The sequence below is a fragment of the Desmodus rotundus genome, chromosome 4 (genome assembly GCF_022682495.2).
Source record: "Desmodus rotundus isolate HL8 chromosome 4, HLdesRot8A.1, whole genome shotgun sequence".
Lineage (NCBI taxonomy): Eukaryota > Metazoa > Chordata > Mammalia > Chiroptera > Phyllostomidae > Desmodus > Desmodus rotundus.
This window is the reverse complement of record NC_071390.1, coordinates 95163945-95189452: the sequence shown is the minus strand read 5'-3', so window position 1 is coordinate 95189452 and position 25508 is coordinate 95163945.

Genomic DNA, 25508 nt, shown 5'->3' with positions numbered 1-25508 from the left:
TCTTTACCATCACTATTGCTGTCATAGACTAAGTGATACAGCCACTTGATCTCTTAATTCCTGCTGTTTAATACCTGATATCAAATCAGTTGTATTGACATCACCTGGGAGCTTGTTAGAAATGCAGCCTATTAGACACCATCACACACATTGGATGAGCAACAGATTTTAACAAGATACTGCGGCGGTAGTTTGCACGTGCGTTAAAATTTCAGAAGCACAGTGCTGATTACGTGCCTTCCTTAGGCACTGCCACCGGTGACAGTCCGAGCAACTGTGATGCCACCACATGTCATACATCTGACTCACTGGCCTCTTGCAAGAAAGTTACCTCTATTTCTTGACTTTATGGGCAACCCAATCTCAAATACCATTTTTCACAGTCTGTTTTCTGGACCTCTTGTGGTACCAATTACTTTATCAATCAGGGTCCAAGCAAAAAGAAATACATGACACAAACAATTATAATAATTTAAGGATGGTGATAAAAATGACCATTAACAAAATGCAGATGATGACAGAATAATATATCATAAAATTGGCAAAGCTCAACACACATGTGCATAATAGAGAGTTCTTTTCTGAAGGAATTTAGCCCCGTTTAACATTACTCTTAGCATGTCATGTAATTTTTGTGTATCTATTTATTTTACTTATACTTCTACTTTGTTTCTCTAATAGGGTTTAGGAAACAGTAAAATGCACAAAATCAAGACAGTGCACAAAAATAAATTTGAAGAAGAAAATAGAATGGAAAAGCAAAGAGCTATATCATGGAATCAGAAATGAGAAAATGAGCCCACTAGAAAAAAGTATGTGCTATATACTGGGATCAAATATAGCAATAAACATCCAGCAATGAGCAAGGAAACATGCACAAGCTTAGGTCTTCAGAAGTAACAGCTTTTCCTATTTAAACACCAGAAATAGATACCTCTTATTCAAAGGGAAAGCACTATGTACACAGTTTTTAACAGTGACTTCGTAAGAACGTCAGTATCTAAATTGTAATCTAAAGATTAAATCAACATTGAAACTTCAGAGGTACTGCTTAGTGTATACATATTTTGTCTCAGTGTCAAATACTTAAGTCCTAAAAACTAACAAAATATGTAAATACAGATCCATAATCTCTTATCTTAAATTCTTAGAGCATCGCATGTTTTGCAATTTAAAACTTTTCCAACATTAGAAGTCTAATACAGGGCACCGCATACATGAGAAGGCATTCCCAGTGAAAATCTGAGGCAGCAGCCCATAATCAAACACTTTAATACATATGCAGTGCAATTCATAAATATTCACATGAAGTAGGATAAATAAGGACTACAAATGCCCTCATTTCAGTCCAAGGTAAGTTTTATCACTAAACACCAAGGACTTAGGGTTTGGTTCTGCTTCATTTTTGAAATTTTGTATTTTTAAATTGTAGTTAAAAATTGTGGCTCTAGGTCACCATTCTATTAAAAAGTAGATCATATTTACTGATATATTATTTGCGGAGAGAAGTAGCAAAAATAATTTTAAGTGTTTAGAATCTTTCCAAAAAACAATACCCTCATATTGTTAAAATAAACAGTCATCTTTATGATAACCAACAGAGAAACCCTCTCCGGGTGATATGTCAGAACTCAAGATCTGGCAGAGCTGACTACAAGAAATGTTTATTTTCTGTATATTACCCCTGTAGGTTGTGTGAAGGTATAGGAGGGGATGAGTTCCCTTTTCTTCTTTTAGCTCTCCAGACACACAAGAGATAAATTGGACCCGATGCAGTGACTACTGTATGTCATCTGGTGACCTTGGAGTTTGAGCTAGATGTAGTGACAATATGAGATTTTTGGATTGTCTTCCATAGAGAAAAGTTTAATATATTCTAAGTGTGGAAGGAATGGCACAAAACTATTTTGTATCAGATGAGAAAAGTAAGTACCTATCAAATATTAATCGGAGTGAGCGCCTGCTACATTTTTCTCTTCCTCCGTTGCAGCTATGTTGGAAGCCCCAAATTTCAAAAGGTTTAAACTTAACATGAAGGAGGGCCATTATTTCACTCCACAATGATGTTTGAATAACAGAGAAATAAAACTCTACTATGTATGCCTAGTGAAATCTGAGAACTGCTAAGGACAAGTGACTGTCGTGCATCTCCCTTCTTTCCATGATGGAACAGAAATTTCAGGGTGGCTCAGCCTGTATGTTGATTATTATACAAACAAGATAACGGAGCAAGGAACAATCTGAGTTAGTAAAGATAACATTTCCTTTGGGAAGACAGAGTGATGGGATGAAAAATTACATCACTGAATTTCACATGATAATATGTCAGTGTAAAAGCATTGCTAACGGAACTATATTATTATGATCTTTCAATTGAATAATCTGGAAATGTATATTAAAATTTAAAATATTCATACATTCTGATGCAGAACTCCTAGTTCATAATTCCTTTTCCACAAAATTTCATTTAAAATGTAGAATGCATTTAGAAAAGTATACAAAACGAAAACACACAGAATACTGACTTACCACAAAAAAATACTATCACCCTGTAATCCCCTCTTCTCACTGTCCCCTCCCCACTCCCCCCTGCCCGTTGTTAGGATTACAGGAACTACTATAAAGGACACACAGACAAAATCAAGGGGGAGGGTGGAGGGGGGGAGGGAAGGGGGTTCAGCTGGGGTGGGGTGGAGGGATGGGGAGAAAAGGCACACAACTGTAATTGAATAACAATACAAAATTAAAATTAAAAAAAGATTTGTTTAAAAAATATGAATGTTACATAAAATAAAAATACTATCACCCAAATAAAAAAACAACATTTTTAACACTCCATAAATTTTCTTATTCTTTTCCCAATCATTGTCCTTTTTACTCCCTGGGATATTATGATTGTCACTTTCTTGCTTTTCTTTACAGTTCCACCAACTAAGGTTTTACCACTTAACGTTATTGTTTTTTTTTCCTTTTTGAACTAAATATAAATGGAATCACCTAATATATACTATTTTGTACGTGGTCACTTTTAAGAGATTCTTCCATGCTCTACGAATCTGCAGTTTCGTTCACTTTTGTTGCCATTATTTTATTGTAGAAATATACCACCATTCAGTTTACTGTTGGTGAACACTGGGTTTGTGACCAGCTGGAGACCATTATAAATGATGTTACTGTAAACATCCCTGCGCATGTCTTCTTATACACATGTACATGCCTCTCCCTCGGTATATATACCTAACGGTCCGGGCGCCAGGTTGTATGCATAATTTCAACTTTAGCAGATAACGCCAAACTGTTTTCCAAAGAGGAAAATTCAATTTGTGCATATACCAGTATTACCAAATATAAGGTATTACTTAATTTATTATTTTATTTAATCCTTTAGTAAAAGTATTGAAATGGAAATTATTTCCTATATCACCTTATATCAAGTGACTTTGCAAAATTCACTCATTAATTCTAGTAATTTATCTGTATTATATTTTAATTATTATGTACAGTCCTATGATGACTTTGAGGTTGCCATTAGGAAAGATAAAATGTGTCACTCCCAAGAATAATCAAGGCAGTACTCCAAAATTTTATCCTGATCATTAACAAGGAAGCAGACAAGAGGAAGTGATTCCTTTCTGGGAACAGCCTTGCTCAGTAACCAAACTCTTTTACTAAAGGGAAATGAACCAAGAGGAGGGTACAGTCAGAAATTTTTGAGTCAAATTTTGTGGAGGTCTTTCCAACACAATACAAGGTACTGTGGATGGTAGGAGTATAAAAGATCTATCAGATACCTTAACTATTAGGCCATTGTTGAGTGGCTTTTGCAGTAAAAAGCATACCACTCTCGGGATGCAAATAGCACAGATTATTTCATGGGCTACAATCTGAAAATGGTAATCTGAGAAAGTGTCAACAGTGCTGAGGTACCACCAATAGCACAAGGGTAGTCAAAGTCTGATGTAGTCAATCTGTCAGGAGCACCCATGGACAAGAACCCACGCAACATGCCCTAGCTGGTGTGGCTCAGTGGATTGAGTGCTGGCCTGCAAACCAAAGGGTCACCAGTTCGATCCCCAGTCAGGGCACATGCCTGGGTTGCAGGACAGGTTCCCAGTAGTGGGCACACAACAGACAGCCACACATTGATGTTTCTCTTCCTCTCTTTCTCTCTCCCTTTATAAAATATAAAATATTATATTTTCTAATATTACATTATAAAATATAATATCCAAGGTAGTCATGGGGAAAAATTTATGGCTAGATAATTTTTAATCAATCCAAGAATGGTAAGAAGAGGGGGAAAAAAGTTGAAAGCATAATACTAAATGATAGAGTGGAATGCAAATTTATCAGTAATTACATTAAAAATAAAATTTTAAATTCTTATAGTAAAAGACAAACATAGCCAGACTATGATTTTTTAAAACATAGTTGGATTTTAAAAAATCCAACTCTGCTATTTTAAAGTGTTTCAGGTAAAAGTTAAGGATTAAGAAATGTGAAAGTAAGTACCAAAATAGATACACTAGGCACTACTATCAGAAAAGAAAGAAGGCATTGCAGATAAAATACAGCTGTAAGCAAAAAGCATTACCAGGGATTAAGAAAGTCATTTTATAATGATAAAGATTTTTTTTTTATTGTTATTCAATTATAGTTGTATGCCTTTTCTCCCCGTCCCTCCACCCCACCCCAGCTGAACCCACCTCCCTCCCCCCTCTCCACCCTCCCCCTTGGTTTTGTCCATGTGTCCTTTATAGTAGTTCCTGTAATCCCCTCTTCCCACTGTCCCCGCCCCCACCCCCCACCCCCGCCCTGGCTATTGTTAGATTGTTCTTAACTTCAATGACTCTGGTTATATTTTGTTTGCTTTTTCCTTCTATTGCTTATGTTCCAGTTAAAGGTGAGATCATATGGTATTTGTCCCTCACTTCCTGGCTTATTTCACTTAGCATAATGCTCTCCAGTTTCATCCATGCTGTTGCAAAGGGTATAAGCTCCTTCTTTCTCTCTGCTGCGTAGAATTCCATTGTGTAAATATACCATAGTTTTTGGATCCATTCGTTTGCTGATGGGCACTTCGGTTGCTTCCAGTACTTGGCTATTGTAAATTGTGCTGCTATGAACATTGGGGTGCACAGATTCTTTTGGATGGTGTTTCAGTGTTCTTAGGGTATAATCCCAGCAGCGGAATTACTGGGTCAAAGGGCAGTTCCATTTTTAGTTTTCTGAGGAAATTCCATACTGTTTTCCACAGTGGCCTCACCAGTCTGCATTCCCACCAACAGTGCACGAGGGTTCCCTTTTCTCCACATCCTCTCCAACATTTGTTTGTGGATTTGTTTATGTTGGCCATTCTGACTGGTGTGAGATGATACCTCATTGTGGTTTTAATTTGCATCTCTCTGATGGCTAGTGATGCTGAGCATCTTTTCATATGTCTCTGGGCCCTCTGTATGTCTTCCTTGGAGAAGTGTCTGTTCAAGTCTTTTGCCCATTTTTTAATTGGGTTGTTTGTCTTCCTGGAGTGGAGTCGTGTGAGTTCTTTATATATTTTGGAGATCAGGCCCTTGTCTGAGGTATCATTGGCAAATATGTTTTCCCATACTGTTGGTTCTCTTTGTAATTTGGTGCTGTTTTCTTTAGCCATACAGAAGCTTTTTATTTTGATGAGATCCCATTTGTTTATTCTTTCCTTTATGTCCCTTGCTTTAGGGGATGTGTCTGTGAGGATGTTGCTGCGTGGAATGTCTGAGATTTTCCTGCCAATGTTTTCCTCAAGGACTTTTATGGTGTTACTACTTATATTTAAGTCTTTTATCCATCTTGAGTTTATTTTCGTGTATGGCGTAAGTTGGTGATCGAGTTTCATTTTTTTGCACGTAGCTGTCCAGATCTCCCAACACCATCTGTTGAAGAGACTGTTTTTGCTCCATTTTATGCTCCTGCCTCCTTTGTCAAATATTAATTGATCGTATAGGTTTGAGTTTATTTCTGGGCTCTCTATTCTGTTCCATTGGTCTATGTGCCTGTTTTTATGCCAGTACCCGGCTGTTTTGATGACAGTGGCCTTGTAATACAGTTTGATATCAGGTATTGTGATCCCTCCTGCTTTGTTCTTCTTTCTCAAAATTGCTGCTGCTATTCGAGGTCGTTTATGGTTCCATATGAATTTCTGCAATGTTTGTTCTATATCTGTGAAATATGTCATGGGTACTCTAATAGGGATTGCATTGAATCTATAAATTGCTTTGGGTAGTATGGCCATTTTGATGATGTTAATTCTTCCAATCCATGAACATGGTACATGCTTCCATTTGTTTGTATCTTCCTTAATTTCTTTCTTCAGTGTTGTGTAGTTTTCTGAGTACAGGTCTTTTACCTCCTTGGTTAGGTTTATTCCTAGGTACTTTATTTTTCTTGTTGCTATATCGAATGGGATTTTTTTCCTGATTTCTGTTTCTGCAGTTTCGTTGTTGGTGTACAGGAATGCCTTTGATTTCTGGGTATTGACTCTGTATCCAGCTATTTTGCCAAATTCATTTATTAGGTCGAGTAGTTTTTGAGTGGAGTCTATAGGGTTTTCCATGTACACTATCATGTCGTCTGCAAACAGTGACAGTTTCATTTCCTCCTTTCCAATTTGGATGCCTTTTATTGCTTTTTCTTGTCTGATTGCTGTGGCTAGGACTTCCAATACTATGTTGAATAGGAGTGGTGAGAGAGGGCATCCTTGTCTAGTTCCTGATCTTAGTGGGAAAGCTCTAAGTTTTTTTCCATTGAGTGTGATGTTGGCTGTAGGTCTCTCATATATGGCCTTAATTATGTTGAGGACTGCTCCCTTTATTCCCACTTTGCTGAGTGTTTTTATCAGAAATGGGTGCTGTATCTTATCGAACGCTTTTTCCGCATCTATTGATATGATCATGTGATTTTTGTCTTTGCTGTTGTTGATGTGATGTATTATGTTTATTGATTTGCGAATATTGTACCATCCTTGCATCCCTGGGATGAATCCCACTTGGTCATGGTGGATGATCTTTTTAATATATTGCTGGATGCGGTTTGCTAATATTTTGTTGAGAATTTTAGCGTCTATGTTCATCAGCGATATTGGCCTGAAGTTTTCTTTCTTCGTTGTGTCTTTATCTGGTTTTGGGATTAGGATGATGTTGGCTTCATAAAAAGAGTTTGGGAGTCTTCCATCAGTTTGGATTTTTTCGAATAGTCTGTGAAGGATAGGGGTTAGTTCTTCCTTAAATGCTTTGTAGAAATCTCCTGTGAAACCATCTGGTCCAGGGCTTTTGTGTGATGGGAGTTTCTTGATGACTGCTTCAATTTCCTTTGCTGATATTGGTCTGTTCAGGTTTTCTGCTTCTTCTTCAGTCAGTTTTAGAAGATTATATTTTTCTAGAAATGTGTCCATTTCATCTAGGTTTTCAAATTTCTTAGCATACAGGTCTTCATAGTAATTTCTTACGATCCTTTGTATTTCTGTGGTATCAGTTGTAATCTCTCCACTTTCATTTCTAATTCTGTTTATTTGGATCCTCTCTCTTTTCTTCTTGATAAGCCTACTTAAAGGCTTGTCGATTTTGTTTATCTTTTCAAAGAACCAGCTTCTGGATTCATTGATCCTTACAATTGTGCTTTTAGTCTCTATGTCATTTAGTTCTGCTGTGATCTTGGTTATTTCCTTCCTTCTGCTTGCTCTGGGCTGTCTTTGTTGTGGTTCCTCCAGTTCTTGTAGGCATAGGGTTAGGTTGTTTGTTTGAACTGTTTCTAACTTCTTAAGGTAGGCCTGTATTGCTATGAACTTCCCTCTCAGGACTGCCTTTGCTGTGTCCCATAGGTTTTGGGTTGTTGTGAGTTCGTTTTCATTTGTTTCCAGGAAGTTTTTGATTTCTTCCCTAATCTCGTTCTTGACCCATTCATTGTTTAATAGCATGCTATTCAGTCTCCATGTTTTTGAGTGTTTTGGGTTTTTACCCTTGGGGTTGGTTTCTAGTTTCAGACCCTTGTGGTCAGAGAAGATGCTTGATATGATGTCAATTTTCTTGAATTTGTTGAGGCTTGCTTTGTGTCCTATCATGTGGTCTATCTTTGAAAAAGTTCCATGGACACTTGAAAAGAATGTGTATTTTGCTTCTTTGGGATGAAAAGCTCTGTATATATCAGTTAAGTCCATTTCCTCTAGGGTATTGTTAAGTGACACAATATCTTTGTTGATCTTTTGTTTGGAAGACCTGTCCATTTTTGATAGTGGGGTGTTAAAATCCCCTACTATAATTGTGTTGCTGTCAATATCTTTCTTGAAATCCTCCAAGATTTTCTTTATGTATTTGGGTGCTCCTATGTTGGGTGCATATATATTTACAATGTTTATGTCTTCTTGGTGGATTCTTCCTTTGAGTATTATGAAGTGACCTTCTGGGTCTCTCTTTATGGCCCTTCTTTGGAAGTCTATTTTGTCTGATATGAGTATTGCTACTCCTGCTTTTTTTTCCTGTCCGTTTGCTTGGAAAACTTGTTTCCAGCCCTTCACTTTCAGTCTGTGTAAGTCTTTTGTCCTGAGATGGGTTTCTTGTAGGCAGCATATATGTGGGTCATGTTTTCTTATCCATTCAGCTGTTCTATGTCTTTTGATTGGAGCATTTAATCCATTTACGTTTAAGGTTATTATCGATAGGTAGTTATTCATTGCCATTATTTCCTACCTGTGTTCCTCTGTCTTTCTCTTTTCCTTCCTTTCCTTAAAGCAGTCCCTTTAGCATCTCTTGCAGAGCTGGTTTGGTGGAGCTGTATTCTTTTAGACTTCTTTTGTCTGGGAAACTCTTTATTTGGTCTTCTATCTTGATTGAGAGCCTTGCTGGGTAAAGTAGTCTTGGTTGCAGGCCTCTGGTTCTCAGTACTTGGAATATTTTTTGCCATTCTCTTCTGGCTTGGAGCGTTTCCATTGAGAAGTCAGTTGCCAACCTTATTGGGGCTCCCTTGTATGTTACTTCCTTTTTCTCCCTTGCTGCCTTTAAGATCCTCTCTTTGTCTTGGAAATTTGCCATTTTAATTATGATGTGTCTTGCAGTGGGTCTCTTTGGGTTCCTCTTGTTTGGGACTCTCTGTGATTCCTGGATTTGGGTGGCTTTTTCTCTTCTCAGATTAGGGAAATTTTCCATCATTACTTTTTCAAACAGGTTTTCTATCCCTTGCTCTTCTTCTTCTCCTTCTGGTATTCCTATTATATGGATATTGTTACGTTTCATGTTGTCCTGCATTTCCCTTATTGCCTCTTCATTCTTTCTGAGCCTCTTTTCCTTTTCTTGCTCCTTCTGGGTGTTTTTTTCTACTTTATCCTCCAGCTCGCTGATCCGATCCTCTGCTTCGTCAAGTCTGCTTTTCATTCCTTCTACTGTGTTCTTCAATTCAGAAATTGTATTCTTCATTTCCTCTTGGCTCTTGTTGATATTTTCTATTTCCTTTTCCATGTTGATATAGTTTGCAGTGAGTTCATTGTAGTTTCCTTGTAGTTTCTGGTAGTTCTCTTTGAGCTCAGAGAGCTCAGTGAGCTTCCTGATGACCATTGCTTTGAACTCAGTATCTGATAGTTGAGTTGCCTCTTTTTCGGTTAGTATTCTTTCTGAGACTTCCTCCTTTCCTTTCATTTGGGAATTGTTTCTTTGTCTTCCCATTGTTTGTGAGGCTCTTCTTGTTGGCCTCTGCTTCTTAAATTGCTTTGTTCTGACTCCCTGGATTTATGATATGAACTTCTATGGTAGAATGCCAATGGGATTCGGTGGTGCTGTCTCCTTACTCTCCTGTGCTCACTGGTCTTGAGCTGACGTTTATGTGTTTAACACGGTCTAACTCTCGTCTTTTCAGCACTCCAGGTTTTGTTGTCTCACCTGTGGGAAAAAGAGAAAAGCGGGGGAGAAAGAAAAGGAAAAAAAAAAACCCCCACAAAAAAAAACCAAAACAAAGATGGGAAGGAGGGAAAAAGGAAATAGGAAAGGAGGAAAGGAAGGAAGGAGGGAAGAAGGAATAAAGAAAGATCGGAGGCAAGATAAGAAGGAATTTTAACAAAAATTAAAACATAGAAATAGATAAAAGAAGGCAGGAAGAAGACATAAAAATGGTAAAGGATGGGAGGAAGAAGGAATGAAAAAAAAGAAAAAAAGAGAGAGGAAGAAGGAATTCAGGGGGAAAGGAAAAAAAAAAAAGGATAAAAAAAAAAAATCTTCTGTTGGCTTTAAACCGGTCAGGTTATTTCTGCTGGTGTCCTGTCTGTGCAACGGGAGGGGATGGTTAGAAGGATTGGTTTCACTTTTCTCCCTTCCTGGGTCACACTCTTCACTGTTTTGTAGGTGTGGTCCCTGGCAGTCAATCAGGCCGTTGATCAGCCAATCCAGCAGCTTTGTTCTTGGGACACGCAAGCGGCGGCTCCAGGCGCTTTGGTTTGGGACGTACGTGCGCAGCAGGGGAATCCAGCCGCTGTGGGTTGTGACGCTATTTTGTGCGCTGAGCGTGCAGCCGGCCGACCAATGGAGCTGCCCGGGCTTGGGCCGCTGGCGCGCAGGCGGCAGGTTCAGCCGCCTTGGCGTTAGGACCCTCGCCAGCAGCTTTGTGTTTGGAAAACGCGCACCCAGCCGGCCCTGTGCTTGGTGAGCGCGCAACCGGCCGAGCCTGAGGTTCTATGCTTGGGGGCCGTTCCAGCCGCCCTGGGCTTGAGTCTCTCGGGTGGGTGGGGCCGCCCTGGGACTGAATCACGCGGCACTCGGTTCCGAGGTTTTGGGCCTGTGGGTGGAGCAGCTAGCCTCAGCTCCAAATGATCTCGGCGGTTTCAGGTGTGGGCGCCCCTCCGGGGTTTCTTGTATGGGCCCCGTTCGCTAATCTGCGCTCGCGCACGCGTGAGACCGGACCTCAGGTGAGCGCAGTCACTCTGTTGCTGCCCTTCCCCCCGCTCGCAGTCCAGGGGCGGAGGGGGGAGGGGCGCCAGGGGCCACGGCTACCACTGAGAGTTCTCTAACTAGCCCCTGAGTGTCTCTATTTTCTTTTTCTTTTTGAGAAATTCCTCCTTTTCAAGCTCCCCTGGTCCAATCAAGCACCTGGCTGCTCACAGCGCAGCCTGGCCCTCTCCCAGGACTCCTGCAGGAGCCCCTGCGCCAGGGCTGGCACTTCTGCCGCCCTTGTACCGCGCGTTCCCAGGTCCCGGGGACCTTATTGTCCTTGAGCACTCTTCTTACCGTCAGATCTTTCAATGTCCTCTATCTTTGGTCTCTGATCTTCGTATATGCTGGAATACTGTTGGCTGTTCGCTCTGCTCCTCAGATCAGCTAGGTATTTCCCTGGCGCTGAGGGGAAGTGGATTCCACTCCCACCTATGTTGCCGCCATCTTCCTCCTTTTCTTCCAATGATAAAGATTTTAATTCACTAGAGATACATTAATCTTCCATTTGAATTTGCCTAATAACAGTTTCAAAATACAAAAAGCAAAAATTGACAAATATGGGAGAGAATATTTATTTTTAAATTCTTTTTTTTTTAAATATATTTATTGATTATGCTATTACAGTTGTCCCATTTCTCCCCCCACTCCACTCCATCCTGCCCACCCCCCTCCCTCCCACACTCCCCCCCATAGTTCATGTCCATGGGTCATACTTATAAGTTCTTTGGCTTCTACATTTCCTACACTATTTTTACCCTCCCCCTGTCTATTTTCCACCTATCATCTATGCTACTTATTCTCTGTACCTTTACCCCCCTCTCCCCCTCCCACTCCCTATTGACAACCCTCATGTTCTAGTTGTTTGCCTAGTTTGCTCTTGTTTTTGTTTTATGTGTGGTCGTTAATAACTGTGAGTTTGCTGTCATTTTTACTGTTCCTATTTTTGATCTTCTTTTTCTTAGGTAACTCCCTTTAACATTTCATATAATAAGGGCTTGGTGATGATGAGCCTCTTCAACTTGACCTTATCTGAGAAGCACTTTATCCTCCCTTCCATTCTAAATGATAGCTTTGCTGGATACAGTAATCTTGGACGTAGGTCCTTGCGTTTAATCTTGGGTAATGTAATTATGATGTGCCTTGTAGTGTTCCTCCTTGGGTCCACCTTCTTTGGGACTCTCTGAGCTTCCTGGACTTCCCGGAAGTCTATTTCCTTTGCCATATTAGGGAAGTTCTCCATTATTTGTTCAAATAAGTTTTCAATTTTTTGTTCTTCCTCTTCTCCTTCTGGCACCCCTATAATTCGGATGTTGGAACGTTTCAAGGTGTCCTGGAGGTTCCTAAGCCTCTCCTCATTTTTCCAAGTTCTTGTTTCTTCATTCTTTTCTGGTTGGATGTTTGTTTCTTCCTTCTGGTCCACACCATTGATTTGAGTCCCAGTTTCCTTCTCATCACTATTGGTTCCCTGTACATTTTCCTTTGTTTCTCTTAGCATAGGCTTCATTTTTTCATCTGTTTTTCGAATAGATTCAACCAAGTCTGTGAGCATATTGATAACCAGTGCTTTGAACTGTGCATCCGATAGGTTGGCTATCTCTTCGTCGCTTAGTTGTATTTTTTCTGGAGCTTTGAAGTGTTCTGTCATTTGGGCCATTTTTTTTTTTTTTTTTGTCTTGGCGCGTCTGTTACTTTAAGGGGCGGAGCCTTAGGTGTTCACCGGGGCGGGGTAATGCTGGTCGCTGCGCTGTGATGCTGTACGTGGGGGAGGGGCCGAGAGGGAGCACTGGCGCCCGCTTCACTCTCCACCGTATTTTAGTCTTTCACTCTGCTACCCACAATCAAACTGGGCCCCTCTGGTGCTGGTTCCCGAGTAAGTGGGCCTGTGCACACTCCAGGCCCCTGTGGGACTCTCCAACAACCTCTCCTGTGAGGCTGGGAGTCTCTCCTGCCGCCCCAACCCCCAGGGGCGCTTTCAAACAGAGGTTTGAGGCTTTATTTCCCCGAACTGGAGCCCTGGGTTGCGCAGCGGTCTGCTTCTCTGCCCGCCGTTTGTCCGGTTTATCTGTGGGCGAATGTGGTGCCGCAAGGTGCTACCCGCCACTCTGCCTGCCCCACTCTCCGCCACTCTGAGTCCGGCCCTCTGGGTTTATCTGTGCAAATGTGGGACCGCAGGGTCTGCTAGTGCTCGGACTGCCTGCGCCATTTGTCCCACACTCCGCCAGTCTCAGTCCTGCCACAGCCACGCGAGTCCTCTCCACCCCAGTGCCGTCTCCGCCCCTCCTACCAGTCTGGATGAATGATTATTTTCTGTTTCCTTGGTGTTGGTCCCCCTTGCTGTTCGATTCTCTGTCAGTTCTGGTTGTGCGAGGAGGCGCAGTGTGTCTACCTACGCCGCCATCTTGGTTCTCAGGTCTTAAATTCTTTTCTATTTGATGAAACAAGCCAACAAAATGTCAACAGGGATATAAAATATTTGCCTCTATAATTTAAAACCTTTACCTAATATTATAGGGATATAAAATATTTTATCCATATCTATAACAAACTTTACATGAGGGGTACATGTAAAACATTGAATGCCTGCTAAATACATATTTTTTCAAGTACATGAAGAAATTTTTCAAACTTTGAAAAAGTTGTGAGCCAAAAAGCTAGTCCTCTGAATTTAAAATGATTGAAAACATACAAATTATAGTCTCTAGCCATAATGCAATAGAAATAAATAACAAACATAACTTGAAAATTAATATTTTCTAGTAAACCGTAGACCAAAGAAGAAATCATAATAAAAATTAGAAAATACTTTGAACAGAACAATAATAAATATAATTTACATCAAGACCTATAAGTTGCAAACAAATAATGTCTTAAGAAAAAGTTATTCTTTAATTCATGTATTAAAAAAGAAAAAAGGAAAAAATAATGAGATAAACAAATTTTATTTTATTTATTTTACTTTTTATTGAATTTGTTGCGGTGGCGCCGGATAACAGAATTATACAGGCTTCAGGTGCACAGTTCCACAGCACATCATCTATACACCATGCTGTGTGTTCACCAGCCCAGGTCAGGTCTCCTTCCATCACCTCGCATTCCCCCTATTTCCTCCTTCCTCTCCCAGTGCCCAGCGGTCATTACACTGTTGTCCGAGCCCATTAGTTTTTTCCTCTTTTTTTTTCTTCTTTGCTCACTCCCTCCACCACATACCCAGACTGCATTTTCCCTCTTACAGCCGACAGCCTGCTCTCTGTCTATGAGTTTGCCTCTGTTTTGCATGGTTCATTTTGTTCATTAGATTCCACATATAAATGAAATCATATGGTTTTGTCTTTCTCTGTCTGACTTATTTCACTTAACATAATGCTTTTCAAGTCTATCCATGATGTCACAAAGTGTAAGATTTCCTTTATTTTTGTGCCCGAGTAGTTTTCTGTTTTGTGAACGTACCGCAGCGTTTTTATCCACTCACCTACTGATGGGCACTTGAGCTATTTCCAAATCGTGACTATTGTAAGTAATGCAGCAACGAACATATGGGTGCATATATTCTTTTGAATTAGTATTTCAAGTTTCTTCAGATAGGGAAAATTGGACAGATTCATACCAAAAAATGAAACTAGACTACCATCTTACATCATACATAAGAATAAACTCAAAATGGATTAAAGACTATAAAAATCCTAGAAGAAAACACAGGCAGTAAAATCTCAGACACTTCTTGTAGCAATACTTTTTCTGATATATCTCCTTGGGCAAGGGAAACAAACAAACAAACAAAACACAAATGGGACTACATCAAACTAAAAAGTTTTTGCACAGCAAAGGAAACCATCAATAAAATGAAAAGACAAATCACTGAATGAGAGAACCTATTTGTCAATACATCTGATAAGGGGTTAATATCTAAAATTGATTAAAAACTTATAAAACTCACCACCAAAAAACCAAACAATCTAACTAAAAAGTGGGCAAAGACCTGAATAGACACTTCTCCAAAGACGACTTACAGATGGCCATCAGAATTATAAAAAGATGCTCAATGTCACTAATCTTCAGACATATGCAAGATAAAGAAATTTTTAATAGTAACATTTAAAAAAAACCAAATAAGAAAGGAAAAAGGGAAAATATGAACATGAAAAAATAATAAAATAGAAAACAAATGAAAAATGGGGAGAATTGGCAAATTCTAACGTTGAATTTCTAGATAGACTAAAAATTGGAGAAAAAATACTGGCAATGCTGATAAAACTTAAACAGAAGACAAGCACATGTAATCGTTACTGCCCACGTAAAAGAGGACATAACTACGTCTTCCATGGACTTCAAAAAGATAACAATGTTACGACCAACTTTATAGCAACAAATATGATTAAAATGGATGAATTTCTAGAAAATTTAAACAAATGACTAACAGAGAGAGAACTATCTTCCATAGTCTTATGATACTTAAAAAATATTGGTATTGGGAGGAGGAGGGGGAGAAAGAGGGAAAAGGTACAGGGAATAAGAAGTATAAATGGTAGGTACAAAGTAGACAGGGGGAGGTGAAGAAGAGTATGGGAAATGGAGAAGCCAAAGGACATATATGTATGACCCATAGACATGAACTAAAGGGGGGAAATGGTGGTGGTAAGGGGGGTGCAGGGCAGAGGGGGATAAAAAAAAGAAAAAAAATGGGACAATTGTGATAGCTTAATCAATAAAATATGCTTACAAAATTGAATCAGTCATTGAAAATCATCCCACAAAGAAACTCCCAAATCCAAAAGTAGGTCTTCATCAGTAAATTCTACAGACATTCATGGGCGACATAATTCCTGTTTTAATTATAAAGGATTCAGCAAAGAACCGCTGCCCTCTAAATTTATCAAAGTGATAAAATATGAAGAAAATCTGATAACCTGTTCTAAAATAACAAGAGTAAAGTTTCGTAACAACTAAATATAATTTATGATGCTGGATTGAATCCTGAATCAGTAAGGAAAAAATATAAAGAACATTATTGAGATAACTGGCTAAATTTTATTATGGACTATATATTAGACAATAGTATTTTATCAATGTTGATTTTCCTAGTTTTGCTAATTGTACTCTAGTGACTTAAAAAATGCTCTTCTTATGAAATAAGTGACAAAATTTTGCAGAGTAAAAGAGGGTGATTATTGCAAGCTATTCTTGAAGTTTTGAAAAACAGAGAGAAAATCATAAGGCCACTCATGTTACCAATGAGTGAAACTGAAACTGGGTGAAGCAGATAGAAGATTTCTTGTTCTATTCTTGCAACTTTTCTTAAAGCCTGAAATTATTTCAAAATAAATATTTTTTAATTCCAATTTTACATACACTCATCTAGAAGACAATTAAAGTTATGCTCACCCAGTGTCAGCATTACTTCACATTTTGATGTACATAACTTTAACCTCAAATTTCAGAAATGGCGGGAGGAAATAAGGAAAATGACAGGCCAATTCATCAATGTGAGTAAATACTTTCTAAGCAAAATATTATGACATTGAATCCAGAAATACAGAAAAGGATAATACATCATGACCAAGTTTCATGTATCCAATGAATTTGGGGTTAATATTTGAAAAATCAATTAATGTAATCCACAATATAAATGGAAACAGAGGAAAGTCAAATGATCTTATCATTAAATGACAAAAAAATAAAGTTCAATATTGTTTTGTGATATAAATTCTAGCAGGAGAACAATAAAGGAAACTTTTCTTAATCGTATAAAGGGTATTTACAAAAAATCTACAGCAATCACAACGTAGAGGTGAAACACTAGAAGCTTCCTTTTGAGATTACAAACAAGATAAGCAGCCCTCTGGCACGGGTTCTATACAACAGGCAAGTAACGCTGCCTGCATGTGACCGCCACAGTCGGGTAACCAACAGAAGTGAAAGCCTAGGAATCCGAGGAAAAGCAAACACTGTCATTATTTGAAGATTATTTGATTGTATATATATTTTTAAACCTCCACAATAATCTGTAGATAAATTATTAGAATTACTAGCAGCTTACCAAGTTTGTAAAATAAAACAATACATATAATATATATCAGTTTTCATTTCTATTCCAGCAACAAGCAATTGGAAATGAAAGTTAAAAGATTAGATTTACCAATACATTAGGACATATGAAGTACATAGAACATACAACATCAAGGGTGAATCCTGATGTAAACTAGGGGCTTTAGGTGATAATGTGTCCGTGAAGGTTCATCAATTGTAACAAATCTACCACCACTCTTGTGGGGGAATGTTGACAATGAGGAAGACTATGCATGTGTCTCCGCCAGGAAATATATGAAAAATCTCTGTACCTTCTGCTCAGTTTTGCTATGAATCTAAAACTGCCCTAAAATTATAGTTTATTAATTTAAAAATATATAGTATTCAAGCATAAATATAGTAAGGGAAATGCAAAACCTCTATGGAGAAACTTTACTGAGGAATCTAAAAAGCAATAAGTGGAGACATACCATAAATATGGATTGGAAGACAGTATAAAGTTGATGAATCCCTTCAAATTGGTCTATAGTTTCAATGCAACCCATATCCAAAGCCCAAGCCCCACCCCAACCCTTTACTCCTGCTCTAGAACTTAAGCAGATTCTAAAATTTATATGAACGTAATAAGGGACAAGAATATTGAAGGCACCTATGAAGAAGAAACATCTGGAAGAAGTCACCTTAGTAGATAGACATCAAGATATAAATTCATAGAAGTTAGGACAGTTTTGTATTGGAGCAAGGACCAACAAATGGACCAAATACCATAAAACAGAGCCCAGGATACACACACAAGTGGACACTTGATAACAATTCAGTGGAGAAAATGATAAACAGAAGTGTGACAATTTCATATGCAACTTGGGAAGCACAACTGGATTCCTACCTTCGCCATTTACAGTTATCAGTTCTGAGTAGATGAAAGACTTATGTACAAAAGGATAAGTAAGCAAACAAAATGTTAATGTAGAATATATCTTTATGATTTCAAAGTAGGGAAGGATTTCTTAAACAAGTACTAAAGTTAATAAGCATAAAAAAGTATGATAATTTAGACTAAATTAAACTCAAGAACTTTGTTTCTAAAAAGAGCAAACTCTAAGACAGAAAGTGGGAGAACATATTTATAACACATATAACCCACAATTACTTGTATCTGAAATACATAAAACTCAGTAAGGAAAAGATAAACATCTAATAGGAAAACTAGAAAAAATATAAACCAGATATTCACAAAATGGAAAGTCTAAATTGCTAAAATATTCAAATATACTCAATTTCATTGGTAATAGAAAAATATAGATTAAAATCACATGATAATATGTCAAATTTCAAAATAATAATACAATGTAATCGTGTTCACCTGAATTATATATATATATGTGCATATTATATACATTTATTGTTGTTATTATTATTATTATTCCTCAGGGCAAAAATGTTATCCAATCATAACAAATGTGCTATAATAAACTCAATGATTATTTCTCCAATTACTGCATACATGCCTGTAGATATAAAGACTCAGGAAAACCATGTCAATCTTTAATGATTCAAAATTAGAAAGTTGTTGCTTTTACTTTTGTTGTAATTGAGATGTTTCTTTTTTGAATTAATATTTGTCTCCCCATAGCTTTTTCCACCCAAATTTTGTTCTAGAATGAGTCAAATCCTTTTTCACCTGACACAAAATACTTTAGAAATTAAAATAATCCTCTAGAAATAACAAAAGTTATTTCACTAGGTAGCTGTGCCCGAGCAGAGGATGAGTTATCATTTTTCATGATATTATGGAAGGTCATATGAATTAAATGCCTTTCTCCAAACACTTGTAAGATTGTATTTCACATAATTCAAGCAATATCCAAAATTCCTTGCAGTACTTCCTTGGGAAAACATATCCCATGAACACAGCCTCTCCCGCCTCCTCCCCTCCTCTGGCAGTCGCAGAGGATGTTATCCCGAGGCAGCAGTAGCTCGCTGGGCAGAAGCCAGGCCAAGCCCTGGTGCCAGAAGACCATGACAGTTTACCCAGCCAAGGACTGGCTCCCTGTGTCTACACGTGGAAGAGCAGGCATAATCTTAGAGCCGTGCTGTCCAATATGGAGCCACCAGCCACACACGGCTCTTGAGCACTTGAAATACGGCCAGTAAAAAGTGAAACGTGCTGAATGTATTCAGATTCAGCACGAAGAGGGATAGCCCATTAATAATCTTTATAATGACTGCATGTTGAAATACCAATATTTTAGATAGCTGAGTTAGGTAAAATACATTATAAAAACTAATTTTGCCTGGTTTTTTTTTTTTTTTTTTGGTTTCTAAGTTCCTGGAAATTTTTAAAACAGATACGAACTCACATGATGTTTCCATTTGACAGCTTACCCTCAGAGACTAAGGTAGAGTATACAATGTGGTACTTTGTAAGAAAAACACTGTTCACAGAAGTGCTTTGTGTGTCTCTTTAAACTGTTGTTCAAATTTAAACTTTGTCGCTAACTTTGACATATCATCAGTATTCTCATAAACTTGAGATTTTTTTTAAAAATGAATTTTACTTTTCTTGAAAATCCCAGAGATCAGGCATTTCTTGGACTATGTTATTATGTGGCACCAGTTGTCTGGAGCTGGACAGCGGCTGGCTGCTTTTTAGACCAGCTGGCCGTGGTCCCCAACACACCCTATTGCTAGTCTACGCTCCTTCCATCATCAGTTGTATGTAGTTGCTACCCCCCCGAAGGGTTTTGAATTTATAAGCCCTATAGTTTATGACTGATATTTTGTCATCCAACATAAAAACGAGGAGGGGATTTTTGCCATGTTTGAGAGGTATAAAAATGTGGATTTTAAGTGGTGCGTATTTTCCACTAGCCCATTTTCTGATTAAGGTGTTGAAAAACAGAAATAAGTATTTGCATGTGGAGAAATCACCTGTGGGCACAATTGTCAATTAAATCACAGTTGAATGAAGTAGAGGAGGGTTCCCATCCATTTGCTGAAACAGAGGATTTTGTTCAAAAGGTGTAAGGGGATCCCACATCCTGAGATCAATAGGGAGTAGTGATGCATGTGCATAGTAGAAAAGAATTTAACATTAAGTGGTTTGCTGATTCTTCTTGAAGGGAAACCAAATGGCAGTCACCCAAGCCTTAGAAACAAAATCAAAGGAAGCTACGAATTAGAACAAACAAAGAAACCTTAGGGAGGTAGTGCCTGAAACCAGAGAAGCTCCCATTGCAGTGTGATGATTGGTTTATAATGTGGCCACAAGGGCTGATTTAATAGTTTCAAAACACACTGGTATTTACAACTATCTTTTAGTCAAGATGGTCTGATAAGAGTTCTTTGCACACTTGTTCTACTCAACATTTCAGTTGCCACCTGATTACCAGTGGGCCATTTAGACAGCTGATTTTCAAAAAAAGGCACAATTGTACATTGTTTCCCAGCTCAACACTCTTTCTGGCAGAATTATTGAGGAAGCATTATACAAATCTATTGTTTACTAAAACCGTAAAACCATCTGGTCCTAGGGGGTCATTCTTTGTAGCTGACTTCTGGAAGCCAGCATGGGTTTCACTTCCTCCATCCTTCCTATTCTAGTTGCCAAGCTGCTGTTGACAAAACACAGGTGTTTTAAATTTCTTATTTTTGATCGACTGTCCATCCTGATCCTTACTGCATTTCCCTTTGTTCTATTTTCTGCAAAATCACCTTATTTTCAACATTTACATGCCAAGTCAGTCACCATACAATGCATAAGTTTCTTTGGAAAAGCTTCTGAGCATTTCCAATTTTAGTCAAATATTTATAAGAGTATCTCAGAGACACAAAGCACAATAACCCTGGTCATGAAGCCTGAGGGAATGACCACATATTCAGGTGATGGCATCGACATGCCAAAATATCAACCATTAAATGAGGGACTTTAGGTTTTTGAAATCACTCTCTGATCCTACTCATATAGCCGCTTATTTGGAATACAGATATCAGAAAATCTAAGGCTTTGTTGCCATTAAGTAGGTTTAATATGTATATTTAACTTTCAAGATCACTGTATAAAATTATACTCTTTCATTCCCATTTTCTATAAGAATTTGGGATATTTACCTTAATATGTCATTCTTTAACACACCACTATTCCCTCAGATCACACTAATATCTGCACCTACTTGTGGAATGGAATGGTATTTCTGCCCACAGATTTATCCAACATAAGCTACAGAAGCTGAAGCAAACTGTAGCATAAAAGCTGAATGATGCCTCTTCTTAGTCCCTAAATACCCTAATTAAGGGCAGCTGTCACTTTGGAGGAGGCGAGGCTGTCCTTTACTCTTCTTACTGTTACCAGAGACCCAAGTCAGAAGCCCTCCCCAAACTTGTTCCTTGGTTCTTGCCTCACTTGCAAGAGACGAATTCAAGCAAAAGACAACATGAATGGTGGAAATGAGATAGGATGTTTATTTATAAAACACACACAAGCATGAAGCTGCAAGCAAGGACTTGGGTAGTTTGAATGGCTCACATATAGAGGAAGTAAAGTTGTTAGTAAGTTTATTAGTAAGTTTGTTCTATACACTTGAGCCGAGGCTACAAATGGGTCTTAGCTAATCTGAGTGAACCGACTATTGGGGTTCAGGGATTACATACTTTAGTCAGCTTCTCAGGACCCCTCCTTCTCCCCCTTCCAACCTTGGGAATAATGTACGGCTACAAAGGTTTTCTTTCTCACTAGTAAAAGCTCTTTGTCTTAGTGAAATTACTACAGAGACTCCCTTTCCCAGCACAGAGTCTCAAAGACTCCCCTCCAACTGTGCTATCCCTGCTTGTGATGTTTGAAAGCCATATGATCTTATCAGACCAGGCTCAGGGCTGCGGAGTCAATGGGTGAGACATGTCTCCCTCCCTCTGTGCCTTAGTTTACTACCTATCCTACCTAACATTACTATCTAAGTTAACATGATCAGGAAGCAGAAAACAAGTTATCTTTTTCCAGCGATTTAGACAAGTAATGAGACATGTACTACAATATTTATTTTCTGTAACATTTAAAAATGCTTCCAAAAAAGAGAGAGGACCCAAATAAATGAAATCAGAAATGAATAAGGAGAAGTTACAATTGATACCATAAAAATAAAAAGGATTGTAAGAAATTACTCTGCACAACTATATGCCAAGAAATTGGACAACCTGAATGTAATGGACAAATTTCTAGAAACATACAATCTTTCCAAACTGAATCAAGAAGAAGGAGAAAGACTGAATAGACCAATACCAACTAGTGAAATTGAAACAGTAATAAAAAAAACTCCTGACACACAAAAGCCCTCTACTGGACGCCTTCATGGGAGAATTTTACCAAACATTTTAAGAACTAACTCCTATTCTTCCCAAACTATTCCAAAAACTTCAATAAGAGGAAAGATTCGCAAATACTTTTCACAAGGCCAATATCATCATAATCCCCAAACCAGATAAAGCCACAACAAAGAAAGAAACCTATAGGCCAATATCTCTGATGAACGAACATAGATGCTAAAATCCTCAACAAAATATTGGCAATCTGGATTCAGCAATACCTTAAAAAGATCATACACCATGATCAAGTGGGATTCATCCCAGGGATGCAAGGATGGTACAATATTCGCAAATCAATAAACATAATACACCACATAAACAAAATGAAAGACAAAAATCACATGATACTATCAATAGATGCTGAAAACCATTGGATAAAGGCCAGCACCATTTATGATAAAACTACTCAGTGAAGTGGAGTATATGTCAACATAATACAGGCCATATACAAGACACCTACAGCCAATGTCACACTCAATGGGCAAAAACTAAAAGCTTTCCCCTTAAGATCAGGAACAAGACAAGATTGTCCACTTTCACCACTCTTATTCAACATAGTATTGGGAGTTCTAGCCACAGCAATCAGACAAGAGAAAGAAATAAAAGGCATCCAAATTAGAAAAGGAAGAAGTAAAACTGTCATTATTTGCAGATAACATGAGAGTGTACATAGAAAACCCTGTAGTCTCCACCAAAAAACCACTTAGCCTAATAAGTGAATTTGTAAAATAGCAAGATACAAGTCAATATTCAGTAATCGAAGGCATTTTTGTACACCAGCAATGAAATATCAGAAATAGAAACTAGGGAAAAAATCCCATTTACTATAACAACAAAAAGGATAAAGTATTGGGATAAACTTTACCAAGGAGATAAAACCTGTACTCAGAAAACTACAGAACACTGAAAAAGAAAATTAAAGAAGGTACAAATAAATGGAAGCATATACCATGTTCATGGATTGGAAGAATTAACATCATTAAAATGCCCATACTAATATCTCTATGGTCAATTAATATTTGACAAAAGGAGGAGGAGCATAAAATAGAGTAAAAATAGCCTCTTCAAAAAATAGTGTCAGGAGATCTGGACAGTTACACGCAAAAAAAATGAAAGTAGACCACCAACACCAGGAAGTCAAACAAGTCAATTAAAAAATGGATAAAGGACCAGAATAGACACTTCTCCAAGGAGGATAAACAAATGGCTCATCAACATATGAAAGGATGCTCAACATCACTAGCCATTAGAGAGATGCAAATTAAAATCACAATGTGAGGATATAACCTCACACCAGTCAGAATGAGAATGACCATAATTAATAAATCAACAAACAAGTGCTGGGGAGGATGTGGAGAAAAGGGAATACACTGTTGGTGGGAATGCAGACAGGTGCAGCCACTGTGGAAAACAGTATGGAATTTCATCAAAAATTTAAAAATGGAACTGCCTTTTGACCCAACAATTCCATGACTGGGATTATACCCAAATAATCCTGAAACAGCAATTCAAAAGAACCTGTGCACCCCAATGTTCACAGCAGTGTTATTTACAATACAAGTGCTGGAAACACTGAGGGTGGAGGAGAGCAAAGGGGGAAAGATGGGACAACTGTAGTAGAACAACAATAAAATACTTAATTAAAATGAACAACAATAGAATATTTAATTAAATTTAATAAAATAACTAATATGTTAAAAAATGCTCCCAAAATGTCAGGGTTTTTAAAACAATTGTAAATCATGACAGATTCACTGGACGGTCCAAGCACTAGTAGAACAGGCTGAACCTCTGTGTACTCAGATAATTGGGAATGACAGTCCACCAGTGAAAAAATTCTGATGGTTTTCTGAGATAACAAAGGACATATAATTTTTAACATCGGAAGGTAAGCAACTGTTGTTTATCACTTTTTTCTTGGTCCACCCCACCCCCTGCTAGAGCTTTTTGGCTAAATGAGCTAGGTTATTTGAAATTTCCAATACCTACTGTTTCATTAGTTATATACCCTTTTCTCTGTACTAAAATTATTGTGAAAATTGCTGATGAAGGAGGGGTGTAAAATGGCAATACAAAGAAGATGTGAACTTTGGTTAACGTCAGAATCCTGGGAGTTGCCATCAGCTAAAAAAAGAACTAGTGGGAGGAGGATGTGGCTCCTTGCTCAAAGACTTAGCGCTGCGCTCTGGCAGCCACATCCTGCCTGTGGCTAGGTCAACCCAAGTACCACATCTTACTGTTTTCTTGAATGATAAAACACCATTTGCTGTTGAAGAAGGGGTCTCTCTTTGCAATAAATCAATGTCATCATGAAAAGGTAGTAAACCCTTAAAATTATAGGAAGCCTGGAGCTTTGAGAATTACGTATACATGTGAAAATATTGGTGGCCAAGACCTTTTATTGATAATAAAAAGTAATGTATCTTCATAGAAGAGAATTTGGAAAATCCATAAAGTGGCAAAAAAGGAAATAATTCAAAGTCACCTCCTCTGATATATTGAGAATAGCAATTTGTTCTGCTAGTACATATGTGTGTGGGTATATATGTGAATACATATACATGAAGATTTTGTTTTAGAAGTAAATCCTCATTTGTATTTACAAAATGGAAATCATGTTATACATAATTCCCATGATCGTATGAAATAGGAACAATTTTTATTTTTGTTTTATTCACTTAAAATTATGTTTTAAGAATTTTTCAATGTTAAATGTTTTTTGCAAACACTTTGAATGTCTGTAAAATACTTCATTACATCAGTGATCCTCCAGCTTTTTGTATGCATCACTTATCTTGAAGACTTCATGACTGCTGGGCTCACCCAGAGTTCCTCGGTAAAATGGTGGCAGGTAGAACCAGGAACGTGCATTTCTAACAATGTGTCCGGTGATGCTGGCCTTGCTGGCTGGGGGACTACACAGTGGTTGACTAGATTATATAAACATTTCCTTATAATTGGAATTAAGTGTTGTTCATCATCAACAACGTTGGACTGACGATTTGTTCACATGATGATTTTTATAGTATAGTTTTCTGTAATGGAAACAACGGACGAAAAAGTTGTGAACTTTTTGGACACTTTCAATATGGATGGCCAAACTGACCCAGAAATCCTGGACCAAAATGCACTGTATGTGAATACTCTTATTCTACCAAAGCCTTGTTGTTACTTAATTTATTC